This window comes from Dendrobates tinctorius, unplaced genomic scaffold (genome assembly GCF_039654945.1).
Source record: "Dendrobates tinctorius isolate UK_male_01 unplaced genomic scaffold, ASM3965494v1 ptg000020l, whole genome shotgun sequence".
Taxonomy (NCBI): domain Eukaryota; kingdom Metazoa; phylum Chordata; class Amphibia; order Anura; family Dendrobatidae; genus Dendrobates; species Dendrobates tinctorius.
In genome coordinates this window covers 19503432-19526402 of record NW_027361688.1, presented here as the reverse complement: position 1 = coordinate 19526402, position 22971 = coordinate 19503432, and the positions used below count along the sequence as shown (strand labels likewise).

Sequence of the window (22971 nt, the reverse complement as noted above, 5' to 3'; positions counted from 1 at the left end):
CCAACTCAATGCCCTTACCTATGTGTAAAGTAACCAAAGCCCTACCAACTCAATGCAATACCAATATGTAAGTAACCAAAGACCCACCAAATCAATGCCCTACCTATGTGTAAAGTAACCAAAGCCCCATCAACTCAATGCAATACCAATATGTAAAGTAACCAATGCCCAATCAACTCAATGACCTAGCAATGTGTAAAGTAACCAAAGCCCTACCAACTCAATGCCCTACTCCAATGTGTAAAGTAACCAATGCCCCACAAACTCAATGCCCTACCTATGTGTGAAGTAACCAAAGCCCTACTAACTCAATGCCCTACCAATGTGTTAAGTAACCAAAGTCCTACCAACTCAATGTCCTACCAATGTGTAAAGTTACCAATGCACTACCAATCAATGCGCTACAAATGTGTTGAGTAACCAAAGCCCTACCAACTCAATGCTTTACCAATATGTAAAGTAACCAAAACCCTACCAACTCAATGCCCTACCTATGTGTAAAAGAACCAAAGCCCTACCAACTCAATGCCCTACCAATGTGTAAAGTAACCAATTCCCCACCAACTCAATGCCCTACCTATTGGCAAAGTAACCAAAGCCCTACCAACTCAATGCCCTACCAACTCAATGTTTTACCAATGAGTTAAGTAACCAAAAATAAATGGTCATCTGGGCAGCCATATTAAATAACATTTATCCAAATGAAGCCATTGTAGAGAGGGATTTGGTTTTCCAGATGCTTTCATTTAATTCACAATTTGTGGTAAATGTATTCCAGCCCACCCTATCTCTTGACGGAGTGGCTTTTATGTACACCAGTTATTTAGGGGTAATTGTTTTATAACAAAGTGACTTTTTGCCCTAGAAAGTCAGCAAAAAGGTTTAAGAAAGAAGACCATTTTTTTTTTACTTTAAGCAAAATTTATGAAGTGCATGTCACATTTTAATGAATTTGGCATAAAGAAACATCAGGGAATACTATAAGACAAAAAAAGAAAAGTGCCTTCCCAAAAATCAAAAATGAAGAATCGAGCGCTTTATTTTTTTCATTAACAACAGGATTCTCCAGGTCAGTCAGACTACGGAGATACCCAACTGTTTTTCTTTGGTGGTGAAAAAAAACCCCAAAGCAGAATTAAAAAAAAAAAAAATAGTTGATTCACCTGGTTGTCTGTCGTTGTGCCATAACTAACTGAGATGACTAAGACTTCTGCTCAACGAGCTGGTACCACATCTTGGTACCATCTGCTCATTTTCATGTCTGTTTTAGCTACTTCTGCGTTAGCAACCTGCCTCGAAATCCAGACTCCATTCTTGGGTGTAGCCCTAAGCTTTATTCATAGCCACCCAGTGGGAACATGTCTAGTACAGTAAAGAATAAGGTGGAGTTAAGGACATTTTTGGGGTCTTGGGACTTCCACCAACTCAATATTTTAGTGGACATTTTGCTCTCCAATCTGGTTAGAGAGGGCCAAAAAATGAAGTTCTACTTATAGGATATAGAACCGTTTTAAGTTGCCATATTACCAATTTATAAAGACCCATACACCAAACAAGAGCACAGAGGAACCGGCCAAGAATCAAACAACTCTTGTGTTCTGGGATGGATGGAAGTAGTCGTCCAAGATGACCAGGTGAGGTGGATTCTCTAAGCTCCAGGTCTGGATGGGCACAAGGACCTCAGGCATTGATGTAGTAAGCTGGAAGGTGCATGGGCAGCAAATACTTGGCACACTCAGGAATCTCAGAAGCAGCAGGATGGATGAAGTGGAATCCATCAGGGATGGAAGAATGATGGCAGAGGAAATGTCAGATGACAGTCCCTCCTACATCATTGCTTTCAACTGTATCAGCATCCAGGATGCCAATACAATTGAAAGTGCAATGCCGGTCAGCGCCCTCCTCCCCCTCGACATCACAGCCCAAATATACTCAACCTGCGGACTAGATTTGGCCCACGGGCCAGCGTTTGACATGTATAATCTAGGGAGATGATGTTATTAGACGTGGAGCACAACAAAGAGCAGTGGATCCAGAGGAAGGAAGTGGAGCTTAGGTTATCCTGGACATGTGTGTAACATATGGAATGAGATGGTTGGTGGCATCAACCAGCACCAAGTACAAAGCCCAATTTGAGTCACCGTCTTCATGTGTAACACTGGCTATACAGGACAAGTTCTTACACTTTTCCCATAAATTAGTAAAAGAAATTCCGGTATCTACACAAGCCAAAATGTTTTCCCTACCACTGTCAATTCCATCAAGGGTGAGAAGCCAAGCGTTAAATTACATTCGATGCTAGAAGTCATCTCAAATAGTTATGACCAAAGCATAAAAAAACACAGTTCAGCTTGATTTAAGTCTGCTTATTGCCCATAAATTCGAGAGGTCAAATATATAAAGAACTTGCATCATTAATCTCAGCACTGAGCTATTAAAGACACACGGGAGACTATTTACTTCCATCGTTTGGTCGCGAAACTGGGACAAAATCTATAGACGACCCATGTACTGCATTAATCACACAGAGAAATGCTGCTGGGTCTAATGGGATTCATTATTTTTAATAGATATATTTTTGTTTTTGATTTTTTTTTCTGTGTCTCGTTGAGAGCATCCCTAGATTCATCAGCTTCAATTTTGTGAGATTTAAGCTAAAATGTCCTCAATGAAACTGAAAAGGACTTCAATTCACGTCTAGCTATGGTATAGAGTAGGGTTGACAATCTTATCGGGAAACAACCCATAAAGAGGGCTTTTTGCCAACTGGTCCCAATGTACATAGGAACATATTTTGCTTCCTCAAATACATCATGAATTATTCCTACCCCACTGAGGCAAAGTCATTAAGCCACAAAACTATAATGGGCCATGTCTAGTTTGTAGGGTCTTGAGATTTACAGTCACATCGGTATAGGCCCAATTACCATGAAAATGCTTTGTAAGGACTTCTGCGTCAGGGCATGTCAAAGGGAATCTATCAAAAGATTTTTGCTGTGTAGTCTAAAAGCAGCATGATGTAGAGACAGAGACCCTGATTCCGGCAATGTATCACTTAGTTTACTGGGTGTAGCAGTTGTGATAGAATCCCAGTTTTCTGTGCTTCAGATCTAGCAGAACTCAAATGCTGAGCTCTGTATAACCCCGCCCACACCACTGATTGGCTGCTTTCTGTGTACACTGTATATTGACAGAAAGCAGCCAATCAGTTGTGGAGGCTTGGTAGGACCAGGAGGCATGAGACACCTAGTCCTGTAGTGGCCAGTCTCGGGTACTGCAGTCTACATCACATACTGAGCTGCAGTACCTCACCACGGCCACTACCCAATGCGGGGCACTGTGGTTTTTGGCTCTGTACATTGGGTACCTACAGAGACCGTGGGACTTGGTAACAGCAGATTGATGGGTATACTGCCAGTTGGACTTCCACCAATCTGATATTGATGATCTATTCTAAGTCCTTGAAAAACACCCTTTTAATATTATTTTGAAGGTCTCTAGGGGTGCAGTTGCAGTACGGAGCTTCAGAAGCTGCTCTTACAGAGCCCCTCTATGAAGTCCATGTGCTCTAATAAGGTATATGGACATGGGTGGTTTATATATGCGAAAACTCCTTTAAAGAGGATCTGTCAACAAGTTAAATGTGGCCCGTTTTTATTCGTATGTTATACCTGCTGCTCCCCTGAGTGAAAAAAACTTTTGTAGTTCCAGCACACGATACAGAAAAATTAAAAAAAGCCTTTATTTAGTCCCTCATTAAAAATTACAATACCATGTAATAAAAGCATGTGTAGGCTTACGCGTTTCGGATCATATTTGACCCTAAGGGTCAAATATGATCCGAAACGCGTAAGCCTACACATGCTTTTATTACATGGTATTGTAATTTTTAATGATGGACTAAATAAAGGCTTTTTTTAATTTTTCTATATCGTGTGCTGGAACTACAAAAGTTTTTTTCACTAAGAATTTTCTCCCAGATGGGGATGGATTTATTCCGTGCACCGAGATCATGGAAAGGAGGACTGGGCAGGCTGGATCAGGTGAGCTGAAGATCAATTCCATATTCCCTGCTGCTCCCATGAGTATTTTTTTTTTCAAATCGGCCATAGGGTTCCAGTGATATGGGCCTTTATATTTAGTGCTAATTTTTTAGATCTTTATCAAGACGGTGTGGCTCACATGGTAATTATGTAAAGCAGCCTAAAGACACACCCCTGAGGATCCTGTGAGCCATACTTTCTTAGTAAAGATCATAAAAGTGGTCACTAACTAATAAGTTCCACATCTCTGGAACTCTCTGGAGGATTTAGAAAAACAATAAAAATGGAAAACTCAGGGGAAGAGCGAGAATAAAATATGAGCAAACGCTGGTCACTTTTGACCCGCTGACAGTTTCTCTTTTAAAGGCTATTCCAAAGACAGAAAGGTTAGGAAATAACTTACTGATTACTAGGGGAACTGATCACTGGGAGGACTCCCAGCAATCCTGAGAAAGGGGCTCTATAGACAGGAGTGTAACCAATATGTGACCGTGACTGATGCCGATGCCAATTTCACCAGGATGTGAGTCCTTTAGAGGAGGTCAGCACGAGTCATGGGAGTGGGAGAAAATAAGAATAATCATTTGATTCTTTTTTAAATGTTCTGAAAAAGAACGGAAGGGGACATTATACCGAGAAGGGGCCCAGGATGGGGGGCATTACACAGAGAAGAGGCCCAAGATGAGGGACCCAGGATGGGGGGTATTGTAGAAGAAAGGGGCCCAGGATGGGGGATATTGTACCAGGAAGGGGCCCAGCATGGGGGGATTGTACCAAGAAGGGGCCCAGGATTGGGGGCATTATACCAGGAAAAGTGCCCAGTATGGGGGGCATTGCACTAGGAAGGGGCCCAGAATGGGAAGCATTCTACCAAGAAAGGGCCCACGATGAGGGGGTATTGTAGCAGGAAGGGGCCCAGGGTGGGGGCATGGTAACAGGACGAGGGAAATTTTACCAGGATGGGGAACATTATATCAGCAAATGGCCCAGGATGGGAGACACAGTTATAGGATGGGGCCCAGAATGGGGAGCATTATTTATGGAAGTGCCCAGTATGGGGGACATTATTACTGGAAGGGGCACAGGATCAAGGATATTATTATAGGAAGAGACCCAGGATGGGAGACATCATTCCATGATGAGGAACATTATACCAGGAAGGAGCCTAGGATAGGGGGAAAATTCTTATAGTATAGGGCATTATTACCAGAAGGGCCCAGTACAGGAGACATTATTACTGAAAGTGGCTCAGGATTGAGGACATTATTACTGAAAAGGGCCCATCATTAGAGATATTATTACAGGAAGGAGCCAGGACGAAGGACATTAATACATGTGGGGGTAGTGAGCATACATCTGACCATCATGCAGGTGGGGCCTCAGGTCCAAATTTTTCACCAGGCTCATCAGACTGTGGTTATGGTACTGGCTCTAGATCCCTTATATCCGGGTGTGCAGATCTCCTTCTGGCGTTCTCATAGACAATGAATGGAGTGAAGGTTGTGCATGTTCATCTCAGCTTCATCAAGCTCAGTTCCCAAGTTCCAGATGCCCCGATCTCAAGATTAATTACTGTTTGGTGGAGGCCTCACCTCTGGGACCACCAGCGATTAGTAAGTTATCCACTACGCTATGGATGGGGGATGATTAACTATCGTTGAAATAATACTTTAAGCATTTACTTGCAAGACCAGTAAAGAGTGCAATCTCCTCCCATAAAACCAACCCCGACGCTGTCAGGATGTCGTACTAAGCACCGCGCACCCTCCCGCGGCCTTTTCAATTCCCATAGTGAACAGATCTCCCGCTGTTAAGTAAATTACAAATCCCAGCGTTCTCCATCGCCGGGTTATTTCTACCTAATCCCATGAAACCAGACTGTGATCGGTTATTGATCTGGGTTGGTTTGATGATGACCTTCATATTACAATCCGCCATGTAACTGCATATCAATAGTCGCTGACCTTGTAAAGCCCGGAGCGGAGCGGTGTACAGCGCGGCGGCTCAGCAGGTCATCCTTGTCAAATGACTTTACGATGGCAATTATGGAAGCGTCTCGTCTTATCTGCTCTCGGTGGACGAGTCCTTCACTATTTTATATACTATGAAAACATGATTATAAAATGCCTGGAATATGTATTAGACATGTTTTATTGCCTGCTTTGTTAATGATACGACCTCTGACGACAGGAGTGGCACGGCATGGCGCCGCTTATCTTACATAATGTATGTAAAGACGCACATTCCACATCTGTTGGGTTCTTCTTTGAAAAATAGCTTCTTGTCATAATAAACACCCCAGCTGCTGCAGAACCTCAGACACACCTTAGCTGCTGCAGAACTTCATAATATTCTACTGCATTTTTTAGTGAGAACCTTATAATACATAACTCAGCTGCTGCAGAACCTCATAATACACCTCAGCTGCTGCAGAACCTCATACTAAACACCTCAGCTGCGGCAGAACCTTATAATGCACACCTCAGCTGCTGCAGAACCTCATAATACACACCTCAGCTGCTGCAGAACCTCTTAATAAACTCATCAACTGCGGCAGAACCTCATAATACACCTCAGCTGTTGCAGAACCTCATAATACATAGCTCAGCTGCTGCAGAACATCATAATAAACACCTAAGCTGCTGCAGAACCTCATAATAAACACCTCAGCTGCTGCAGAACATCATAATACACCTCAGCTGCTGCAGAACCTCATAATACACCTCAGGTGCTGCAGAACCTCATAATACACCTCAGCTGCTGCAGAACCTCTTAATAAACTCATCAACTGCGGCAGAACCTCATAATACACCTCAGCTGTTGCAGAACCTCATAATACATAGCTCAGCTGCTGCAGAACATCATAATAAACACCTCAGCTGCTGCAGAACCTCATAATAAACACCTCAGCTGCTGAAGAACATCATAATACACCTCAGCTGCTGCAGAACCTCATAATACACCTCAGGTGCTGCAGAACCTCATAATACACATCACAGCTGCTGTACGTATATGGCGCAGGTTTGGTGCAGATGTATGGAGCTCAGGTCGTCATAAGGCGACCATATAGATTTATTTTTTTTTTTAAGTGGTGAAAAAAATAAAAAAAATCATTAAAAAATATTTATTTGCTTCGCAATGTTCATTTTTGTTGTCGTTGTTAGAGTAGGGACAGGGCCAAATAGGTTTATTATTTATTATTTTTTTTATTTAAGCTGGAAAGAGTCGGGTGATTCAAACTTTAATATATTTTGTGTATTTTTAATTTATTTTTTAGTCCCTTTCGGGGACCGGAACCTGTGATCATTTAACGTTTGTACTATATAGTGCAATACAGAAATTAATGGCCTCTTAGGGAGCCCGACCCATGTTGAATTCCAGTTGTTTGTGTCAGGGCACATAAGTTTATATCACTGGTATTAAATACTGTGATAAGTGGGGTTATGTGAACAGGATGAAGGCTGGGGGCATTGGATCACTGCCTGCACCTCCTGCTGTGAACAGGTAATTGAAGTAGGTTATCTGATGAAGAGCAGACATGGAGTGTGTACACAGAGTAGTGGCCAATGTTGGATGACTATTTTGGTCAGCAGATGTGTCCGTATATGCCTCCACTAGTACATTGGTGTCAAATGCAGGGGCCTCAATGATTTCATCTTCTATAGCCACCCTATCTGTACGGCACAATCATGATAAGGTAAAACAATATTTTAAGATTTGTTGTATCATGATTCTAGTTTTACAGAATCCATGTATAAATCCATGATTGAGGAGCATATTTTATATATATAGTTTCAGAAGCCTGCAACCGACAAGAGAACAAAATCTCCCTGAATTATGGATATATCATATTTATGTGGGGTACGCACAGATTGCTTGAAGGACGTTCGGTAAGATGACGGCCATATTGTTTCTCCTAGAAGATCCTGGGGGAAATATGACTCACAGCAGAAATTAGGGCTAAAACTAGTTAAAAATCGAATCTAATCGACTGTCCCTCTCTTACCTCAGCGAAAGGAGAAGTGAGAGGTGTGGTGAGACCCTTTACAATATTTCATCTACCAAATATCAGCGTCAGATCTGGAAGAACCACACGCGTATGGTCATGGGTCACCCTCGCACACCCAGGGCAGCGGGGTACTCGGTACCGGGCCGGTGTCAAGGTGGGAATGTGTCACAGCAGCGGTGACCCGGTCCATAGCCCTGGGCGCCCAATATCAATGGCGGTGATGTTAATGGTGTTAAAGTTTATTAGAATAGTTCGTGACGCCACCCGTGGTGTTTGGCAAGTAAGATGTTGAGCCAACGCTGCATGCAGATCCGCTGGGACTGATGGTGTGGTGCAGCAAAGATGGTGTAGCTCCCCACAGGTAGAGCTGTAGTCCCAGGGCAGTGTAGGTGCAATGGATGAGGAGAGGCGCAGAATGGTATGGAGGCTGGTGCCCAGGTGTAGCGGTGCGGGAATAACTGGAGGACACCTGAGTATGCGGTTCCAAAGCTTTACTCACTGTATGCAGTTCACTCAACTGCCTGCCTCCGTAACGTGTTCTCCAGGTCAGGGCTCCAGCCAACCTCCAGGCAGGATAGGATTCTCCCTTCCACACTCCGCCAACATGTACCTTACTGAACGACTCCTCCAATGCGTCTTTAGGTGCGAAGCACTCCAGTACTTAGTTACCCTGGAATGCCTCTCTCTAGGTGTTCCTAGTCTTTACTTGTATGACAGACAGCTGTAGCCTGCTTCGGGGACTCCTCACTGCGTCCCGGCTCTCTATTCAGTTGCTGTTGTGTCCCAAGTCTATGATGGGAGCAAGGCGTTAGCGGCTCACTACTCCTCTGGTGTCTGTTGCCGGACATAAAGATCCAATCAAACTCGGGGATCGGGCCCCGGCCTTTGCGCTCTCTGGACTGGAAGGGTTATCTCTCTTTCTCAACCAGCTTCCCACTGTCCTTCTAGTCTCCTTCGTTCCGATCTGTTCTATCTCTCTTATGGAATCTGTAGTCTTCAATCTACATCTCTTTCTCCTTCTCTTCCTCTCCTAGGGAGCTCATTCCACTAAGACCAGTCCTCAGCCTCTCCTGACTGACTGCCTTCCTCCGCCTTGAGCTCCTCTCAGGCTGACCTGCTGTCAGCCTGCTCTCTCTCTCTCAGACCCTCGTCTGACTGCCCTTCTTCTCTGGGACTCACCCCAGACTGACCTGAAATCCTACACCTTCCCTCTCTTTTACAGCTAACTCCACCTGCCTCCCCAGCACCTCTTGTGTTACGAAGCCAGGGACCACAAAAGGCACCCTATGACCTTTCCAGCATAAAGCATGGATGGGTCCCTGCTGAACTATCCTGTGTGTGGGGTGCAGGTGTGGAGTGTGGTCAGGAGTTCCCACCTTACCTGGATGGTGGGGCACTACACCTTAGGAGAATGTGCAGTACCTCTGTGGCGACTGAAGCCTCAGGGGCGCCACAGTCATTCTGTACCACAACATTTTTTGTGACATCTTCTCCTCAAAGAAATCTCCATATTGTTTCTCCAAGAAGATCCTGGGGGGAAATTTGACTTACAGCAGAAGTGAGGTCTAAAACTAGATAAAAATCGAATCTAATCAGCTGTCCCTCTCTTACCTCAGCAAAAGGAAGAGTGAGGGGTCAGGTGAGACCCTTTCCAACATCTCATCTGCTGAATATCTGGAAGAACCACACGCATATGGTCATTCTGTACCCCAACATTTTTTTGTGGCATCTTCTCCTCAAAGAAATCTCCATATTGTTTCTCCAAGAAGATCCTGGGGGGAAAATATTACCTACAGCAGAAGTGAGGTCTAAAACTAGGTAAAAATCAAATATAATCTGCTGTCCCTCTCTTACTTCAGCATAAGAAGGATTGAGGGGTCTCGTGAGACCCTTTACAACATCTCATCTACCGAATATCAGGGTTAGATCTGGAAGAACCACATGCATATGGTCATTTGGTACCACAACATTTTTTGTGGCGTCTTCTCAAAGAAATCTCCATATTGTTTCTCCAAGAAGATCCTGGGGGAAAATATGACCTACAGCAGAAATGAGGGCTAAGACTAGATAAAGATGGAATCTAATTGGCTGTCCCTTTCTTACCTCAGCAAAAGGAAGAGTGATGGGGTGTGGTGAGATCCTTTCCAAAATCTCATCTGTCGAATATCAGGGTCAGATCTGGAAGACCTACACACGTATGGTCATTCTGTACCCCAACATTTTCTATGGCGTCTTGTCCTCCAAGAAAGCTCACGATGCAATGGCGTATGTTTTCTTTAATTTTCCTTTTTTATTTAACTGTTTGTTTTATGTACGACTTTTTCATATTTCACCTTTTTTAAGTACTGTACTTCTTTTTGTATATTAAATCTAAAATATTATAAATTTGTCCCTTGTTGATCTAACTTGCCTACAATCTCAAGTAGAGACGAAAGCTTGGTAGTTGTTCCTTGTAGTCTGAGTCTTACCTTTCAAGAGCTTGGGAAAGCTGATGGAGCATGTGTACCAGTGGTAAAACGACGAGTGGTGGTTGTGTAAAGTGGGGCGTTGATGTGGGGACCATCTGTAGGGTGCATTTAGCTCATTGTTGACCTATCACGATAGGTAAATGGACAAGTGAGTGGGAATCAGGGTCCCCCTTTACAATTGCATCCGAGGCATGTGTGTCGTGAGCGAGTGGTGTTCGTGACACATACACTACATTTATGGTACCTCCTGACATACTTTATGTGCTAGTGTTGATGTCAAAGCTGGTTTATTGCCAATTTGTTCTGATCTTCCACTTCCTCGTTTTACACACTATTATATTTTGAAGCCATAGTATGTCTAGTATTACAACATTCCTTATAAAGATAATCATAGAGAAATACCCTACAAAACAATAAAAGGTTTTATCTTGTTTACGTTCTCAGTTTAGGGTTTCAAGGTAATGTTTTTATGAGTCGAAAGGTGATAATTCTACTATTTTCACCATAAATAAATGTGACTACAGTCACGGCAGTCTTTGCAACTTGACCTTGTCTTTCCTATACAGTATCTATAGGATAAAGCATGCATGTCGGAGGATCCCATTAGGGCACCATGCATCATGTATGGTGGCACAAACCCATGATATTTTCATATCCCATATACTACTCTGGAATCTTAAAGAACCCTTTTTTATACTGAGATGTATGTATTTTCAACTGAAAAAAACATAATTACAAAATAATCTGCAAACAGTGTGAAATCAAACCGGTCCAAAATTAGTCGGCAGTTTGCATTTTTGATGATTCATTTTATTGTTGAACATTTCCAACGCTGTCAACCAATCTAAAAGGTTAAAGAAGTTGTCCAACTTCTCATACCGCTAACTTGGCCCTTAAAAAAATAAAGCTTATACTCATTTCCCATACCGGTGCTGTTCCCATGGTGTCGGCACTTGCTTTCCCTGGGGTTATCGCGTTGTTGTGACACGTGACACTGGCGCCCAATCAGCACTGGTGTCACTGTCTCCGCCTCCTGTCGAATTGAACAGGAAGAGGAAGTCCGAGATCGACCGTAGCCCGGACTTGCTCTTCATGTTCGATTTGTCCGAAGGCGGGGACAGTGACGCCGGCGCTGATTGGGCGCCAGCGTCATGTGTCACAACACTGCACGATAATACCACGGAAAACAAGTGCCAACACCTCCCGCCTGGGAGGTGACTTACATGTATAACACGGCATGTAAGTAGCGGGTGCAGCTCCATACACCGGCAACAGACACAGGACATACTGGTACATCCTATGTCTGGAAGAGGTTAAATTCCAAACAGTGCCCACACAGTAGAGATGAAACATTACACAGTGCCCTTGGGGCCCAAATAATCTCTTTGTGAGTAAACATGTTTTTCCCATTTATTTGCATCCTATATCATTGGCAGGGCATATATTAACATTTATTGTACTTTTTATTTTATGCACCGCATTTCACGTAAAATTGGTTTATTGCCAATTTTTACTAATCATCCTCATTCCTATTTTGTGTACGCTTTAAATTGAGTAACCATAGGTTTTCTGGTAAAAATTCCTTATAAAGATACAGGAAAGATATATATCTTTGTACCGTGTTAGCCAGTAGATAGAAGAATATTTAGAATTGAGAGTTCTCAGTGGTTGATACCTTTTAATGGCTAACTGAAAATGTCTTTTTACATCAATTAAGGAATTTGCTCTTCAGACCTTCTGGGGTCATCACAACACGCAGCAGATTTGGTGCAGTGTATGTGTGAGCACTGTGTCTCTAATGACACAAATACTGATGGGAGCAGCCTGTCCAATCAGCAGCTGTAACAGTGTGAAGTGTTGGGGGGTCTATGTATGTATGTAATGTGCTGCTTTCACAAATACAGGATCACTGCTGTGTTCTTTCCAATGCTGGAATGATGATAAAGATGAGAGCTGGTGCAGTTTACTGCCAGCCAATGAGTGGGCAGTGGGTGGTGCTGGTCACTGGAGCTTGCTGGGAGTTTGGTGGAGCTTCGCACATACACTGCACCAAATCTGCCTCTGTGTGAAGACATCAGTGACACAGAGCTGTCTCATTCACACAGCAGAGGCTTTGTCACACAACAGATTACATCAGTGACTGCCATCCCCTGTGCAGATTAGAAGCTGCAGACCCCCATCACTGGCCATCACACAGTCTGTTCTCACTGCTGCCAGCAGCCTGGGACAGTGAGGGAAGGAATTACTGATAATGAGTTATGTATTGTAATCATGGAATGGCCCAGAATACAGGACGATTTTCCCTCCTCACTAGTTTTACTTTCCATAGATAACTGTTCAGGGTGTGTCTGGGGGAGGAGCAGCTCTCTGCACTGAGGCTGCTGGAGGGGAAGAATTCGTTACTGTGTGATGAGGGCTGCTTCATGTGGACGGGGAGGGCCTGTAGCTATGGAGGGTGGGATTGTTGCTATAGAGGGCATGTTTGGAGTAGAGTAGGAGGTTACGACTAGTTCTCATTTCAATGTCATAACACCCCCCCCTTGGATGTTCTGTTCAGAATATCTAGAAAACCGTGCAAACTAGTGACAGAAAGTAAATTACTTATTGTGATAATTCTGCAGCCCAGATATGTACTGAGATTATGTGAAAAGCCCGGACAACCCCTTTCATTTTCAGACTGCTGTTTCATTTTTCTTGCCTCTTGTCGTTGCAAGTAAGGAGATGAGTTAGCATACCTTTTTTCCAGGAAGCATTGAATGGCCTTTAAGTCTCCTTACAGCAGCTTTGTGTTCACGTTAAATCAATTGTCCAGTGAAAATAAAATTATCACCTATCCAAGGTGATCAGTAGAGGTCGGACCACTGGGACTGCTGATCAGAAAGTGATAACTTGCTTTCACCAGATAATCCCTTTCAGTGAAACTTTATCCCTTAGATGCTCCATCACAGCCAACCAATCTCCTACGTTGCACTGACAAAGAAGACCCTACGAAACACCTTTCTGCAAATGGAGGTATTTTCTTTTTAAAGTAGATTTCTAAAGGATCAATATTGACTTCTAGGATTGCTACTTCCAAAAGTTGGCCCTAACGACTCTGCTTCTCTTCCTTTGTGAAGAGGCGTTGGCATACCTTTTTCCATGGGAGAATTGCATGGCCTATAAGTCTCTCTACACTTGCCTCGTAGTCTCCTTAAAGTGGTAGTCCAGGCTTGGGGCTAAAGCCTGCAGTCACTCTATGTGTGACGGCAGGCGTGTGAATCCTCACAGTGAGGATTCTCCGGCGTCGGGAGTTTACGGTCATGTAACGGCAAGTGTACAATTTGCATACTTCCAGTCACATTCTGACTAGACCTGTCCAGCCTCGTTCACTTCACTCTCATCGAGCGAAGCCACACACGTCTAGTCGGCATGTGACCGCATGTCTGCAAATTGCATACTTGCAGTCAAGCATGCGCCCACTCTTGGCACTGGCATCAGAGATTTCTGCCGGCGCGTACACTGTGCACTGTTAGGATTCACAAGCCTGTAGACGCATAGTGATTGCATACTTGAATCCCAAGCCTGGATAAACCCTTGAAGGAGAAATCTTATCCCTTTGAGCTAGAGATGCTGTTTGATAGCAGCTCACCCCTTTGGTTCTATAGATGGGGTCCTGAGTAGTGGACCCCTCTCTATGAGGTCATATGCCAATCTAAATCATATGGACGGGGGCTGTCTTTGGTTGATATTTCCTGTAAAGTGCAATCAGGATGTGGAATACATTATATTAAATTATGATCGACCAAATACCTGACGTAAGACCTGAGATGTTAATTAGGTAAATTTGGGGGGACCCATTGGTCCGAATCAGCAATTTCACTAATTTACCAAAGCAGTTTTTAGGCTTTAATTAACCATTAGTGGTTCTTTATAGACACAATTAATGGCTATAATAAATTAATGTCAAGGATACTACATTTCTTACAAGGTGGAAAGGATAATAGAGACTGGATATGAACTGATTTTCTGAAAAATTGAAATAATGATTCTCACCTTTAGGTGACCCAATTACTTATTAGTTTTGCATATCACTTGTTCTATTGAGCAGTGACTCAAGTCAGGAATTTTAAAAGGCATCAGTATCTCCATTTTGTCAAAAGCATGTCATGGGCTATAGTTTGTATTATATTCCAGAGCTGCATTCATAATTCTGCTGGTTGTGATTGAACACAGACATATCCTAGGCTGTTTAGCTGAGCTCCTATGATACAGTAGAATGGAAACATTTATCATAAATGTATGATCACTTGTGCTATGGTTTCTGAAAATCCATCCCAATTTTCCCTTTGTGAATGTAGTGGTACTACAGAGCTTGTGCGACCACAGATAGTGAATGGAGCAGTGGTCGCACATGCTCACTACTTCTTCGTTTACTATGAGGACTTTTTGACTCCCGTTCTCATGACCAGGTCAATAAAACCCCCAGAGACCACACATTTATCGTCTTTCCAGTGGCTAAGTGACATACGTTGTTTACGGGACAGCACCTTTAACTTAAGCCAGCAGAATTTTGAATACTGCTCTGCTGCATAATGCAGGCTATAATTTTGAATAAGTACAACATTAATAAGGAGATATATTTGCAAAGTTACAGTACGTAAAGAGGATCTGTCAGCAAGTCAAAGTTTTAGCTCTTACTTTATTTTTGGGGTATTACAGGATCCTCAGGGGTGTGTCTTTAGGCTGCATTATTCCCATATGAGCCACGCCTCCTGTAAAGACCATAAAAATGAGAGCTTAATTGAAAGGCTCATATCTCTGCAACCATTTGTTGATTTTAAAAAGACAAAAAACTTAATGTTTAGGGGAACAGAGGAAATAAAAAAAGAGCAAAAACTGGACACTTTTGATCTGGTGACAAGTCCATTTCTATATATAAGCTTCAAAATGGTTTTCAAATGTGGGATTGAGCTGGTATGACTGATACCGTTCATATATATGGGGAGGGGGGTGGTGTACACTTGGCCTTACTTTTAATAGTCTCCCAGGATTTTTCTCTAATACTAGGAGGAACTCGCCCTCCGCTGTGCTGGTAGCTGGATGACGTCGACCCTCCAAGCGCCAATCATACAGCGTCAGCGTGACACACCGCCCTACTGGTGGTGATTTACGGCAATCAATCGCATCCTTATGACACATACTGGGATACTACAGCTATTGGTTGGGGCACACTTTTAATGAGCATGTGAAGGCCATGATGCCACCATTCCTGACGAAGGCACGCTGCTGAAACGCGCGTAGGGGAATTGGCACCATCACTGTAGTACAGATAAACCATGATTTAGATCTTGCAGTATAATCTTATGTAATATGTTACTCTGACAGCATGCTTTGATCTCCTGTTTACAAGGAGAGTATTCACTATGCACTTTAGCCCTTGATTAGTATTGCTCTCAAATTGTGGGGACTAGGATTTTTTCTTTGCTGTCTAAAACATTACTTGTTGTTTATTGCCAATACCAATAGTGTTTCCTGTCAGGCTGTGGTGTCACACATTTTCTAGGCTTGAGAAAATTGACCCACCTGCCTTTTAATTGTTTTTATGTGTTATATTGTGATTTTTGCAATCTATGTGCTAATAAAATTCTTTACAATTGAATAGTCCCTGATGCGCTGTTTTTCTTATATGTTCATGCAGAAAACTTTATGTATAGTCTAAAATGCAAAAAGGATGGTGTGGAGACACGGGGGAGGGGGGATCAGCGGGTTCTCTAGTCCGCTAGCCCGAAACCGCATGAAACAGGACTCATCCCACCGAACGCCCGCTCTCCTTGTACCGTGGGCATAATGCTACTTAGACAACACAGGGTGAGGGTAAAACAGTGTGGCAATACTTTACTAAACCACAAAACAGGCAAATAACACATAGAACAGTTCCAGAAAAATACCCAAGATGGTGCAAAATTGCAGAGTCTCACTCTTCTGCTGACTCGCTGGGATAAGAGCAGATGTGACGTTAGATCTTCCAGGGTTGACTACCGTCACCTTTGACACGCACAGAGAAGAGGTAATGACAAGCTTAGGAAGATGACATTCCATTTAGGTACAAGGCCAGGTGACCGGAGGGTCACAACCTGGCTTCTCTGAACATCTGTGTGGAGCCAGGTGACCGGTGGGGCTCATGCCTGGCTTTCCCAAACGTATCCATGGTGCTCAGATGACCATTGGGTCAAATTCCTGACTACCTCAAATATATCCATGGTTCAGTAATGATCAATGGAGCAGATCTGTATTCTTTCAGCCGGGGCCATGGTCCCCTAAGATGGCATCCTGTAGATTGTCAAATCTGTGTCTCTCATGATGGAGCCATTATCTGGCAACTATCCTGTAAAGTGTTCCTGGTTGTGGTTTTGCAAAGATGCTCTGGTTCTTTGGATCTCTATACCTCTTGGATGACCTGCTGTGCTGAATACCATTTTGATGATTTACTCTGAAATCCTTCACTCAGGTTGGTTTTAGAGTGAAAACTATCAACCTAGACTACATTTTTGGAAAATAGGAGTCAACTGAAGAAAGATATGAACATTTATACAAGTATTTAAAGGGGACCTATCAGCTTTCTTGACATGGCTATTTTCATAAATATTCTCCATCCCCAATAAATAGCAATTTTTAACCAGCGCCTACAGGTCAGATCACTTAGTCTCCACCAGGCTCGGACTGGCTCACAAGAGAACAGGGGAATCCTCTGGTAAGCCGCTGTGCAGGCTCGGACTGGCCCACAGGAGAAACCTCCGGTAGCCACTTACTCCCCAACATGAGCAATTGATGGCACAATACACTTGATTCTCTGTGTGGCGACAGAAGCATCATCTCATCCTTCATTTAACAATCTGCTCAGGTTATTATTATATAGAAGCAGAGGTACAATTGTGAAAAAGGGTAATGTAATATTTGCATGTTGCCGAACAGTAGGTCAATGTTACTGGTGGGCCCTTTATACCCCAGTCCGATACTGGTCACCATTCTCCATGGCGCCACTGGAGTAGGACAGACCTTGGCAATGTCACTATGTCTGCCCACCTTCATCATCCTCTGGACTGGACTACTTATGACAAATGTAAGGAACATCTCCGATGGCCAATATCCCAATATTGTCACTGGAGAGAAGTGGTAGCCTTAGGAGTTATGGAGATATATGCCGCCATGACTATCTACGGCAACGTGATAATAGTTAAAAGTCTACTGAAAAAATGTCTGTTCATCCCTGAAATCAAGTTCAAACTTGAAGCTCCTGCAGGATCTAGATTTTGGGTCCCCACAGGCACCAGGGCCCAGGTGAGAACGCCGCTACCCCTGATTTGGATGGCAGTTTGGAAGTGTGTCTCAAATTAAATTTGAATATAAAGGATCATAATTAATACATTCTATATAGACTCTAGATAGGAATTTATCTCATTCCATCTGCAAGCTCTCGCTATGCCCGAACGCAGCGAGAATAAATAGTAAATCTTTAACTGCGACTATCACTTGTGCCTGCAGCAACTACAAAGGTCCACACCGAGCAGATTCACTTGTGTGAATTTATGCAAAAGATTTTCTTGGCTGGATCTCAAGAACTCTCCAGAACTGTCAGCGCGGAGACTCCTGGCAATTCTACGCTTTAGGAAATTGCGCAGCTAAATGAGCTAATAAACAAAATGGAAGACAGGATGAAAGCCTGAGAAATAGAATATTATGTAAAGATAATACTGAGAGGAAATGGATTATTAATATTACGACTATTATTATCAGCTTTCTAATGGAGATCGTGCAAGTATCACAATAATAATAATAATAGTGTATTTCATTTCTTTACCATATAATGATCTGTTTTATGATTACGTATTATTTATTATTATAATCAAAATAATTTATCTATTTTCTTTTAATTTATTTCTAGATTTGATTTATATTATCACATTCATATGCATCATTCTCATAATAATTAACCATATCTAGGAATACTTTTATATACACCCACACACACACACACACACACATACAGTATATATATATATATATATATATATATTCAGATTAATAACTAGATACAGGTTGATAATAATATATATATATATCTATATAAATATGTATTAAAAAATCCTGATTTATATATATCTATATGGATATACATCCAGTATATATACTGTATCCATATATAAAGATATATATCCGTATAGATATATATAGTGATAACACTTTTCTTAAAGGATTTGTCCAACACCCAAACATATATATATATTTTTTTAGTCAATGATCATTTTACGACAATAAGTTGAGGCATACTCACCTTCGAGCGCCCCATAGATCCAGTGCGGGCCACTCCAGAAGCGATGTCTGCTGTGTCCAGAAGTGGAAAGGACTACTGCGCCGATCAGATGATTAGAAGAACGTGTCAACAGTGAAATATTGATGACGCACTCTTCTCTTCTAATCACCTGTCCTGTTGACTTCCGCATGGAGCAGACATGGCTTCCGCAGGTGCACTAGATTTGGTGTGGGTATGGGGGCGAGGTGGATGGGGCTGAAATTATTGTTTTAAAACCATTCATGCAAAGCAAATAAAAAACTATTTCCTATTTCCATTCCTTTCCTTCCTTCTTCCTTCTCCCCAGCTCCTCCTCTTTCAAGTTTATCCCTCGTTGTTTTTTCTTCGAACAAATGAATGTTGATACTCTTTACTGCGGTTATAGTGAAAGAATAATGTCTTTCTGAACACTCAAAAATAAAGAATATATAGTAGGGATTCACGCTTTTCAGGTAGGCATTAGGTAGCGTTCACACAGGCAAACAGGTGCAGTTTTAGCACTTTCATAAAACTCCTAGGGATTCAAAACTAAAAGCAGCCTGTTCTGGGGGAAACTAAACCGCTCACTTTACAGGCACATATTATAGCCCTTTCTCCTAGACTTTATACACAGAAAAGGTCCAGTCTAGTCTCGATATTCCCTTAGCACGAGCTCCAGCAGCTTCTAGCGCCGAACATAAGTGTTCAACTTCAGGCACGGTTCACACTGAATAGGCTGCAGCTTCCACACCTTAGTCTGCAGCTCTAACACACAGACTGCTCAGCTTTCCTAGCTGATCAATGCAGTCTCCATTCAGAGAGAGACCTCAGCTCGCCACTCTTTCAGCTACAGCTCAGAACTCGACTCTGTTTCATTCAGCAGACTAACACACCTAGTGATCACAGGCTCTGGTTCTAGTAAATAGCTAGGCAGGTGCATGAAATTCTGCAGAGCTAGGTCTTAACCCTGTCCTACCTGGCTTTAGTACTATATATATATATATATATACAGTATATATATTATTTCTTTATTAAGCATCGCTTATATAGCACTATCTTATTCTCAGCACTTTACATACATTATCATCACTGTCCCCAATAGGGCTCACAATCTATATTCCCTATCACTATGTCTATGGAGTGTGGGAGGAAACTGGAGAACCTGGAGGAAACCCAAGAAACATGGGGAGAACTTATAACATTATTACTATTGTTTATTATTATAGTGCCATTTATTCCATGGTGCTTTACATGTGACATATAAACTCCCTGCAGATATTCTCCTTGGTGGGATTTGAACTCAGTACCCCAGCACTGAGCCACCGTGCTGCCCATATTATATAGTGTGTGTATATATATATATAGAGAGAGAGAGATTATAATATGGGCAGTACAGTGGCTCAGTGCTGGGGTACTGGGTTCAAATGCAACCATTAAATGGATATAAAATAGTATATAGATATACTATATGCAGGGTAAAAAGATTAATAATTAATTGATAATGAATTAATAATACATTAGTAATAATACCAATATAATGTAACCAATAATAATTGGACCAATAATAATACCAAAAATAGTTTCACTACTACTAATAATAATGCCAATATAATATAAATCCCTATGTGATATTAAATCTCTATAATCATGAATATTATGGTAAATGACATTAAAACTAGATCTACATATCAGTAGTTAGCATAGTTATATTGCAGCACAAGGATGTGGAGATTGAAACCGACACAGTCTAACATCTCTATGGATATACAACCCATGGCCAAAAAAAAAAAAATTAAAAATTAAAAAATAATAAAATAATTCTTATAATATATACAGTATATATATATATTACTATCAAAAAGACAACCCCCAAAACAAAAAAAAGCCATCTTTATGGACTTTGCATGTTCTCTTCATGCCTTTGTAGGCTTTATCCAGTTTCCAGCACCGTAAGGTGTACGAATGAGATCTAGAAATTAGTTTGTGAACCCCTGTGTGCCGTCCTGCGGAATATATTAGATAGAGATATTGCATTTCTGTCCGTACTGTGACTATATTACTATCTTGCATGGCATTATACGGATAGAACGTATCACATATAGAGATGATCCCGGTATATGACGGCTTGGATACAGATAACGACTGACTGCTTACCTTGCATCCAGCGATTGAGGATCCCTGGGATCAGCCTGTGGACGCCTTGCTTGCAGCGCAGCATCTTCGCTTCTGTGAAATCACTGTTATTTAAATAGTGCTCGGTTCCAGGAAGCGCTGGTCGCCGGCCAATCCCAGATTGTCACACTTGATGTAATAAAAAAATAAATAAATAAATATATAGGAGGAGAGAGAACATTGAAATAGACCCTACTCCTGCGAATGATCAGCATCTCTCCCGGCTTGGAGCACAGGAGATGTCAGCTCAGTGTGAGAGGAGGGTGGATAATGGAGTGGAGGCTGCCGTGTATGAAACGTCTGGAATTCTGGATCTCGATTAAAATCTGCCGCTGCATGAGATAGATGCTGCAAGGCGGCGTGTGATACAGTTAGTCAGGGGAATAAACAATAGGAGAATTATAAAATATGATGAGTGCAATAAAAATTTTTTTAACCCCTTTACCCCCAAGGGTGGTTTGCACGTTAATGACCGGGACAATTTTTACAATTCTGACTACTGTCCCTTTATAAGGTAATAACTCTGGAACGCTTCCATGGATCCCGGTTATTCTGACAATGTTTTTTTATGACATATTTTACTTCATAATAGTGGTAGCATTTCTTCGATATGTCTTGCGTTTACTTGTGAAAAAAATGGAAAATTGGCAAAAATTGGGAAAATTTCGCCATTTTTCAACTTTGAATTTTCGTGCCCTTAAATCACAGAGCCATGTCAAACAAAATACTTAATAAGTAACATTTCCCACATATCTACTTTACATCAGCACAATGTTGGAACCAAATTTTTTTTTGTTAGGAAGTTATAATGGTTAAAAGTTGACCAGCGATTTCTCATTTTTACAACACCATTTTTTTTTTTAGGGACCACGTCACATTTGAAGTCACTTTGAGGGGTCTATATGATAGAAAATACCCAAAAGTGACACCATTCTAAAAACTGCACCCCTTAAGGTGCTCAAAAGCACATTCAAGAAGTTTATTATCCCTTCAGGTGCTTCACAGGAATTTTTGGAATGTGGAAAAAAAATGAACATTTAAATTTTTTCCCCCAAAAAATTACTTCACGTCGAAATTTTTTTTAATCTTGACAAGGGTAACAGGAAAAAATGGACCGCAAGATTTGTTTTGCAATTCTCCTGAGTATGCAGATACCCCATATGTGGGGATAAACCACTGTTTGGGTGCACATCAAAGCTCGGAAGGGAAGGAGCGCCGTTTGACTTTGTGAATGCAAAATTTGCTGGAACAATTGGCGGATGCCATGTCGTATTTGGAGAGCCCCTGATGTGCCTAAACAGTGAAAATCCTCCACAAGTGACCCCATTTTGGAAACTAGACCCCTAAGGGAACTGATCTAGATGTGTGGTGAACACTTTGAACCCTCAGGTGCTTCACAGAAGTTTAGAAACTTGAGCCGTAAAAATAAAAAAAATCAAATTTTCCCCACAAATATGTTTACAGCACAAAATATTGCATTTTCATAAGGGTAACAGGAGAAATTGCACCATACAATTTGCTGTGAAATTTCTCCTGAGTATGCCGATACCTCATATGTGGGGGATTGCTACTTTTGGGGCACAAATCAAAGCTTAGAAGGGCAGAGGCACCATATTGGAGTTCAGGTTTTGCTGGAATGGTTTGAGGGTGCCATGTCACATTGGTAGAGCCCCTGAGGTGCCAGAACTAAAGAAACCCCCCATATGTGAACTAATTTTACAAACTACACCCCCAATGAAATAATCTATGGGTGCAGTGATCATATTGACACCACATGTGCCTCATAGAGTTTTATACCACTGCGTGGTGAAGAAAGAATAAATTACATTTTTACCACTAAAATGTGATTTTAGCCGCAAGTTTTTAATTTTTCTAAGAACTAATAGGAATTTTTTTTTTTTACAACAAACTGAGGTCCATTTTTTCCTGAGTGCGCAAACACCCTACATGTAATCGGGAGGGATGGAGCTC

General features: G+C 41.9%; 1 protein-coding gene across 2 annotated transcripts in view; it reads right to left on the bottom strand.

Moving 5' to 3' along the window:
• The window catches only part of LOC141083514 (carbohydrate sulfotransferase 1-like), a 48304-nt gene extending 27053 nt beyond the window's left edge, over positions 1–21251 (bottom strand). The window contains exons 1-2 of one of the 2 annotated variants that reach the window (XM_073567824.1): positions 20983–21251; positions 15198–15271 (exon numbers count right to left, since the gene is read on the bottom strand). The gene's annotated coding sequence lies outside the window, so the exon portion shown is untranslated. The remainder of the gene's footprint in view (positions 1–15197; positions 15272–20982) is intronic. The other variant, XM_073567825.1, reaches the window with a different exon arrangement.
• Between the last annotated feature and the right edge of the window lie 1720 nt (positions 21252–22971).